Genomic DNA, 10,000 nt, shown 5'->3' with positions numbered 1-10,000 from the left:
ACGTTATATAAGAGAGAGAGAGTGAGAGAGAGAGAGAGGAGAGAGAGAGAGAGAGAGAGAGAGAGAGAGAGAGAGAGAGAGAGAGAGAGAGAGAGAGAGAGAGAATAATATTTTTGCCTCCATAAACGACATGGTTTTTATTGGTGTGTTGTATCCATCCTTCTAAAAGAAATCCTTGACTTTTCACTTGGTATTACACTTTCAAATGTCAATCATCCATGAAAGAGAATAAAATACGCCTTAAAGAGAGTAAAATAAAACTAATAAAGTGTCTCACATTTATAAATATATTTAAAAGCAGATTATTGAAGCTTCTTAAACGTTTCGAGTTTAAATAAAACCTATAATGGAGATGAAAATATTTATCAGTCTGCTTTCAGATTTACTGAAATGTGAATTTCCATCAGTTTTCAAATTTATTTTCCTTTCAATAGACATTTCAGAAATATGAAAGGGATAAAAAATTCCATTTCCAATTTACAAAGAAATGGAAAGAAAAAATGAAGTTCTCAACCAAAGGGCGATGCAATGTGTACCAGACTCTAATAATCTGATCTCGAATCCAGGCTTCCGTAATCAAAGAAGACTTTAATCAAAGCCATTAAACTCTGAATCCCAATCAACATTCATATTCAATATTTATTTTGATTGGAAATTGAACTGTCACTCGCCAAGAGGTGAACTGAGATGATCTAACGCATTAATCAAACATATTTGTAATTTTCTTTTTAAGTTTACACCCTTCGTCTGAATATTCCTCGAGGTATATTCAAAATATTTTTCTTACTTGTAAAACTAAAATGTCAACTTAAAAAACGGTCGTGAAAACTTATGTCCTGGAAGTTCAGGGAAATATTCAGTGCCTTAAAGCTAAAGCATGTTTCATACCGTAATACATATGAATAGCTAGGGCATGAATTTCCGAATGTTTGTATCATCGGGAATTGATGAAATCATAAATATTACACAGCACTCAATTGCATAAAATTACCATTTATCATCGTTGATTATTAAAGGAAAGTGGAAACTAAAAGAAAAATAAAACTGCCAAAATGTGTTATAGAGAAATGATACATATATTGCAAGAGTGGAAAGTCTAAATACCTTGAAGTCCATGAGTGCATCAATTAATGGTAATAAATTGCAATTCTGGATCCTGCATCTATATCAAGGATTAGCAACGATCTTGAAATTGAACTGTCATTGAACTGAGGAAAATATGGAAAGATCTGTGACATTAATCTCGTACTTTTTTCTGACCTTTAGAGCTGTTAATCTTTGTGATATGGTGTGATAGAGTTTTATTTATTGCAAGAGAGTTATGCCAATATTTTTTGTTTTTTATAGTTTACAGTTCTCTGGTTTTATCACATTACTGTCATTTCATATCTAATCAATTATTTCTTAAGATACAATATTTAAAGTCAGATAATTGGCAGTATAAGAGAGAGAGAGAGAGAGAGAGAGAGAGAGAGAGAGAGAGAGAGAGAGAGAGAGAGAGAGAGAGAAAAGACTTAATTAGAATAAACAAATGTTTGTGTACTGTTTTGTAAACTTTATAATCCATTTATAGTTCACACAGTGATGTGATTTCAATGGATTCTTTGCTAAGGAAATCGTGAAATGTATATGCCATTTCCTTTCATCTTCTTTATGAATTTTGAGAAATGGAGTATTTCCGAGAGCGATTTTATATTATTTTCTGGCTGTATCCTCATGATAAAAAATGTAAAAGTGTAGTCTGACTGATGGATTAACGTGGATTACATTTTTATATGTCCTATTATTTTTGTAACATTTTTTTAAAAGGACTAATTTCAATTTAATCACTCTGTTTCTGTCTAGTCATTTGTCTCTTGAGATATATATATATATATATATATATATATATATATATATATATATATATATATATATATATATATTTATTTATATATATATATATATATATATATATATATATATATATATATGTATATATATATATATATATATATATATATATATATATATATATATATATATATATATATATATATATATATATATATATAATCATCTTCATCCTCATCTCCTACCCCTATTGACGCAAAGGGCCTCAGTTAGATTTCGCCAGTCGTCTCTGTCTTGAGGTTTTAATTCAATACTTATCTATTCATCTCCATCTTCACGCTCCATAATCCTCAGTCATGTAGGCCTAGGCCTTCTAAGTCTTTTAGTGCCTTGTGGAGTCGAGTAGAAAGTTTGGTGAACTAATCTCGGCTGAGGAGAGCGAACCATCTCCAACTACCCCTCACCATGATCTCATCCACAGATGGCACTTGAGTAATCTCTCTTATAGTTTCACTTCTAATCCTGCCATTTAACTCTCAATATCCCCCTGATGGCTTTGTTCTCAAATCTACAAAATCTGTTGGATATTGCTTCATTGTCATATCACGACTCGTGTACATACAGTAACACCGATCTTACTGAACTGAAATACAGCCTGATTATTATATGTAATTTTCAGGCGATTTGATTTCCAGATTTTACTTAACCTAGCCATTGTCTGATTTTCTTTTTTCAATCTTTTATTAAACTCAAATTCTAAAGATCCTGTATTAGATATCATAGTTCCTAATTATATAAATGACTCCACCCCATTAATACTTTCTCCTTCCAATGATATTGCAAATGCTGTTGTGTCCTGCTAATAAGGACAGTGTCATCAGCATACTCTAGATCAGCTAATTCCTTATTATCCATCCCGTCTAATCCCCTTTCCACCGTTCTAACTGTTCTATGCATTACAAAATCCATGAGGAGGATAAACAAAATAGGTGACAAAACATTCCCTTGGAGTACTCGACTGTTCACTGCAAATTCATTTGATAGGACTCCACTCACTTTGACTTTGCACTTACCATGCTCATGAACAGACTTAATCAAATTTACATATTTAAGATTAACTCCAGAATAACAGAACTCTCCACAAAATTGGCCGATGCACACTATCAAAGGCTTTTTCATAGTCCACAAATGCCATCAACATTGGATTCCTATACTCTACACATTGCTGTACACCATGTCTAAAAATTAAAATTTGGTCAGTACAACTTCTACCTTTTCTAAATCCTGCTTGTTCATCTCTAAGCTTTTCATCAATATTTCTCTATAATCTATGTAGAATAAGCATACTATATATTTTTATGACAATTGCAATCTTTCAAATCTCCTTTTTCTGCTATTTTCACCATCACTCCTAGCTCTCGTTCATCAGGTTTTGCCTCTTCATGCCACATTCTACAAAATAATCTTGTAAGTATTCTGGGACTCGCTTCCTTGTCAGCTAATTTCATCTCAGCAGTTATTCTATCATATCCATTGGCTTTTCATATCTCGAGTTTCTTAAGAATAGCTTCGACTTCAAACACACTTAAGTCATTCATGGGCACATAAAGGTCTTCCTCAGCTCCGGGTATATCAATCAAATTATTTCCTTCATATCTCCTATTCATGACCTCACTAAAATTTTCCATCCAACGTTGCCTTCCTTCATCTTCAGCTTTTATAACAGATCCATCTCTCTTTCGGATGAGTATATGCTGCTTCTTCTTTGCCCCCGAGGAAATTTTATTAATAATTATATGAGCAATTCTTACACCATAGCCACTCCCTGAATTCCTAGCCTCGTCAGCCTCATCTGCTTCACTGTCTAAATATTCTCTCCAGTCATTCCTGGCATTTCTTTTGACTTCACTGTCAATACTGGAATACTTACCATGCTCTACCTGGTAATTTTCAATTTTTCCTCGAAAACTTTCAACGCTCACTTTCAGTCTTTGTCGCCTTTTTATAGTATCCCAAGTATCATTTGATATCCATGGCTAACTCCTTGTAACTATATGTCCCAAAACTTCACTACCAACTGACTGACATATGTTCTTAATATCACGGCATTCTTCCTTAATTGTGTGTTCTTTGTCTCTTAAAGTCTCTAAGCCTGATAATCGACTCCTACATTCAATAGCAAAGGTTTCTCTGTGCTCATCTTCTAGAAGCTTAGTCGTATCAAACCTAGGTATTCTATCTACATTTCTGTTGGGTGTTTTCCGTTTTATTTCAGTGTGGCAATGAGGATCTGGTGATCACTACCAATATCTGCACCTCTGTAACTTCTTACATTTCTCAGAGTCCTCCAAGATTGTTTGCTGAACAGAAACTTATAAAATGGTCTCCATTTTCATTTGCAACTTCGCCAAGTCCCTCAACACCCATTAAATTCTCTTATGCCTTGATTAATTTTTCCAACTTTTTCATTAAAATCACCTATCACAATTTTCATATCTCTTTTTGGGATCTCATCTATTACACTCTGCAGTTCGTCATAGCATTCATCTTTAATTTCTTCAGGGGCAACATTTGTTGGGGCATAACATACCATAATGTTCATATTGTACGGCTTTGATTTAAACTTTGCAAGTAACAATCTGCTATTTACAGTTCTCCACTCAGTTAATGCCTTTTCTGCTCTTGGTGTCATCATCATTCCTATACCTTCCTCTTCCAATTCCATCAGTTCTTCCCGAATAGACATATATATTGCCTTGGTCTAAGATTTCCTTACCGACCCCCTTACAACTCGTTTCACTTAGGGCCAAGATATCCAAATTATACTTCATGAGTTCATTCTCCACTTTTTGTAAATTTCCAATTACATATTTTAAATTTTTCTTTAGCATTTATAAACCGCGAGATTCTTAGCACCCCGCTACGCCCGGGACTGGGGGCCATTCTGTCATTTTCGCTTTCTATAGGCTGACTAAATGCATAGAGGATTCATTGGCTAGATTCGCCAAAGGATAACCAGTTTCTTGTGATGCGCAGTGCCTATCTAACTAAGGTTAGTGACCTCTGCCGGTCCATACTAATTTTATTAAGATCATCCGCAGGGCATCGAGGGTATAAGCCGAAGAGAAAGCTTGTCTATCACCTTAAACCCAATCCGCCATTCTGCTGCCAGTGACTTCTTCGAGATTTAGGGGGGAATTTACTCCACACCCAAAGCTCTAGTTACTTCACCAGGTTACTCATCCGCTTATATAGCCGTTGGCAAACATGGATTACTAAGATATACTGCCTAGCAAGGTATATATATATATATATATATATATATATATATATATATATATATATATATATACATATATAAATAGATAGATAGATAGATAGAGAGAGAGAGAGAGAGAGAGAGAGAGAGAGAGAGAGAGAGAGAGAAATGCCCGTTATTCATCATAACCTGCAAAGTGAAACACAACTACAACCTATTTCCTTACGTGTTTGTACAGGTTACAGAACGAGAAATATATTTATACATCCATTGCTAGTTTCAGTAATATTCAGTTGCGTAGAATCGTTGCTGTTTCCCCGAATCCTTGTCGAAAAAAAGAAAATAAAATGCCAGCACCAATTTTCTTTTAAAATTCAAATCTATGTCGTGTTTCAGGGACTGGCGGAATAATTTTTCTTTGAATATATTTTAACCGAGAAATCGTAAACCTTGTAAAGATTTCTGATTTTTTGCGGTTATAAAAAATGAAAATGCTTCATACGAAAACTTTTATTGAAAAATTTCTTCTGCGTGCATTTGCATATTTCTACAAGGTTGGGAACTGCTCGAAAAAATTCTAAATAAATTGTCACATCAATCAAGTCTTATGCATTGTGATCGAAAAAAAAAAAAATACTACTAGCAGGGATATGGATATTTCTTTAGAGTCTGTATGATTTGCTCACCTATACTTTCAGCTGGAAGAAATTTTTATTAGTAATGAAGATATTTTCTATTAAAAAAAAAGATATGCCTTAGTTTCTCTTTGGATAATAGTACTTCCTTTTTTCTTATACAATGATTTTTGGTTGATTTATGTTAAGGAATAAACATTATACAGAGAAACTTACCCTTTTTCGTACCGATTTTTTTTTTTGGTGGGGGGGGGGGGGGGGGCAAAGAAGTGCGAATGGAAAATTCTATGGGTACCCAAGATAATGCAATAGACTGAATATAGATTTTTTCTCAAAACCCTTGTGATTGAAATTTTAATTTTTTAAATTTTTACCCAGGCTTAAAATTTTAGAAAGCAATATATCTAAATCATTGAGGTAAAATTCCATCTTTTCTAATTTGGAAACCATTATCATATGAGCTCTTATTCATAATCTATTATAGACTTTCCCTGAACATTCAAATTTTGTATTTACCTAAAAGTTTAAGGTGATGTTACTGGTTAGGAATAAAAAAGAAAAAAAAATTCCCGAAAGATTATAGCATGCTGAAGGGTCTGTAAGTCTCATATGTTTATTCATTCATTTCTTAGTGGAAACTAATTTGAAAAGCGTTTCAATTGATATAATATTAAAAAAAGGAACACATATTTCTGTTTAAACTTAAGAGGATCAAGTCCCTGATTAGCCTTTCGGTATGAATTTAAGTTATATTAGAGCAAAAACAATTTTTTAAAATTTTTTGTGCAGTTTTGAAGTTTAATGAAAACTAGAAGAGCAAAAAATTAGTCTTTCATATATATATATATATATATATATATATATATATATATATATATATATATATATATATATATATATATACATATAAATAAATAATATATATATATATATATATATATATATATATATATACATATAAATAAATATATATATATATATATATATATATATATATATATATATATATATATATATATACATATAAATAAATATATATATATATATATATAAACATTTTGGAGTAGGGAGACGCGTTCTGTTTTTTCATTCATTTATTTGCGCCGACGTTTCGTATCACCTTGATACATTTTCCAGGCTGAAACGATTACAAATCAATTGTGTATAAGTAAAAAGATACACACAACGTTTACCAACACCAAAATTAAAAAGCTTTTTAATAAATTAAGAATAAAAACAGAGTAAAAACAGAAACACAGAACAACAGTGAAAGGGCTTGGAGCGAATATAGAGAAACAAATTAATTCAATAATAATTATAATAATAATAATAGAAAAATATATAATAATAATGATAATAATAATAATAATAGTAATAGAACGAACAAGACACCTACCCACAGCGGTAGCGTAAGGAGAACTGACATGAAAAATTGTTATGGAAGGGAGTGTAAACAAAACAACAGGTAATTAGGCAATAAACAATTGGGTGGAAGACGACTGGTGGTTAAGAGAAGGTACAGTTAGCTTAATCATTATTGATTCAAGGGTGGTTAGTTCATCTATATGTCGGGTTCTTCCTATTATATTAAAATGACTGGTATCTATGTGTGTTTTGCAACTTTTACTGTGATTTCTTATGTTTGATTGTTCTGGATTTGATAGTCGACAACCCGTTCTATAGCTAATTCCCTGATGAGAACACACATAGATACCAGTCATTTTAATATAATAGGAAGAACCCGACATATAGATGAACTAACCACCCTTGAATCAATAATGATTAAGCTAACTGTACCTTCTCTTAACCACCAGTCGTCTTCCACCCAATTGTTTATTGCCTAATTACCTGTTGTTTTGTTTACACTCCCTTCCATAACAATTTTTCATGTCAGTTCTCCTTACGCTACCGCTGTGGGTAGGTGTCTTGTTCGTTCTATTACTATTATTATTATTATTATCATTATTATTATATATTTTTCTATTATTATTATTATAATTATTATTGAATTAATTTGTTTCTCTATATTCGCTCCAAGCCCTTTCACTGTTGTTCTGTGTTTCTGTTTTTACTCTGTTTTTATTCTTAATTTATTAAAAAGCTTTTTAATTTTGGTGTTGGTAAACGTTGTGTGTATCTTTTTACTTATACACAATTGATTTGTAATCGTTTCAGCCTGGAAAATGTATCAAGGTGATACGAAACGTCGGCGCAAATAAATGAATGAAAAAACAGAACGCGTCTCCCTACTCCAAAATGTTTATGCTTGAGTAATTGCTCCTGTCTCCATACTTATATATATATATATATATATATATATATATATATATATATATATATATATATATATTTATATGTATACATATATATATATATATATATATATATATATATATATATATATATATATATATATATATATATATATATATATATATATATGTATACATATATATATATATATATATATATATATATATATATATATATATATGTCAGAAGTTGAATGATCAAGGTCATACATATCATTCTCTTTTGAGTGATATGAGATCAGCTATTATTTCAAAATACGCAAAATAATATAGTACTGCACATATTATTTACAAACAAAGATATAAAGCAACTAGAATAGGAATAACAACGAAGTAGAAATCTTTGTTACTCAAACAAAGTTCATACATAGGAATATTTTGAAATTTTTTTTATTTCAAGTGCAAAAATACGCGAAATATATAGAAAAAGCGGAAAAGGAAAACTAGATGTCATTAAGACCACAATTCAGTTTCCTGGGCAAAGACGTTCAGCCTCTTCATGTATCAACTTAAATAAAAGTAGAAATAAATATTTTCAAAATGGATGGTATTAAATTAAATATTTCTGAGTTAATTTTACAAATGTCAGCTACAGAAGTATTATTCAAGTTAGGCAATTACAACGTAAATTTGCACTCAGAATGATAACTCATTTCCAAACGCAATGATTAGTCTCCCCCGGGTTTGATTAAAAAAGCCCAGTTGAACAGATGTAGCCCCCCCCCTCTCTCTCTCTCTCTCTCTCTCTCTCTCTCTCTCTCTCTCTCTCTCTCTCTCTCTCTCTCTCTCTCTCTCACTTTATCTTCCTCATGCCGTCTGCTTGGATCAAGAAAAGAGGCGTGAAGCCTCTACTGCTGTGACGGCATTATAGGAGAAATTATTACAAAGGCATCTTCCGATCAACTAACGTTATTAAGAGACAATAGAGGAATTTATAGGCTCCCAAGTGCCATAGAAGGGTGACAATTGCATATCTACATTCACTGGATTTTGTCAATAATGTTGACATAACCATAAAACAACATACAATATGATAACGTAATGATAATAGTTGCATTAGCATGTTACATTCAACGGCTCTTTGGCAGGAAGTCAGATGGCTATTACATTATAGAGGTTGTATGTGCGTTACTTGTTGCACGTTCATTACATAGTTCCCCCTCCCCCCGAAGCAAAATTACATAAGAAAGAGGAAGACCTGTCCTTGGGACGTACTGTTGGTGGGTCGTTTTGAAATAGATTCGTTGGTTTTAGGTGGTCAGTAGTGATTCAATCCTCTTTATTCAGAACGCTGAAGGAGAAAGCCTTCAATGTACAATGGATGGCAAGGAATGGATGGACCCGTATATGGGAGCAAAAGCTGTGACTTGCAAGCATCGGATTGCATTAAGATACGTGTTAGGGAGTTAGGTTTTTCAGCATGTGATTCTTTCTAGGGTCTTGTAAGTCTTACACCATGAAGTAAATTTTCCCACAACGTAACACAGGCACTATTTACTATTTCTTCAGTTGAGACATCCTTCGTGTCCTTGTGAGTGGTCCTCACTCTGCGGAGGACCCGGATAAGTTCTGGAAACTATCTTTAGTTATTGCTGTGGAATATCAAAGCTGCTTGAAGGGTACGATGGAAACTTTCCACCCATCTATTTGCTGCAAGATTGTAAGTGGTAATATGATATAGTGTGATGCTGAGATGCCCAAATGATTTCCACAATTGAGTGGTGAAAGTAGCATCCCTGTCCAAAGTAACGTGCTCTGTGATCCTGAATCTTGCTATATATCAGGAAAGTAAGCCTGCAGTACATGAGACATACATTGGATCTTGCATGAGGATGGCTTGTGCTACAGAGAGGAATGATTTATGACTGGAAGGAAAATTTGTCTATGATGTGGGAAAGGGGCAGCGCCAAGCATGTTAACGTGAACTTGAGAAAAACAACGCTGAGGTTGATAAAAAGTGA

Source organism: Palaemon carinicauda, chromosome 11, assembly GCF_036898095.1.
Source record: "Palaemon carinicauda isolate YSFRI2023 chromosome 11, ASM3689809v2, whole genome shotgun sequence".
NCBI classification, from domain to species: Eukaryota; Metazoa; Arthropoda; class Malacostraca; order Decapoda; family Palaemonidae; genus Palaemon; species Palaemon carinicauda.
This window is presented reverse-complemented; position numbering follows the sequence as displayed.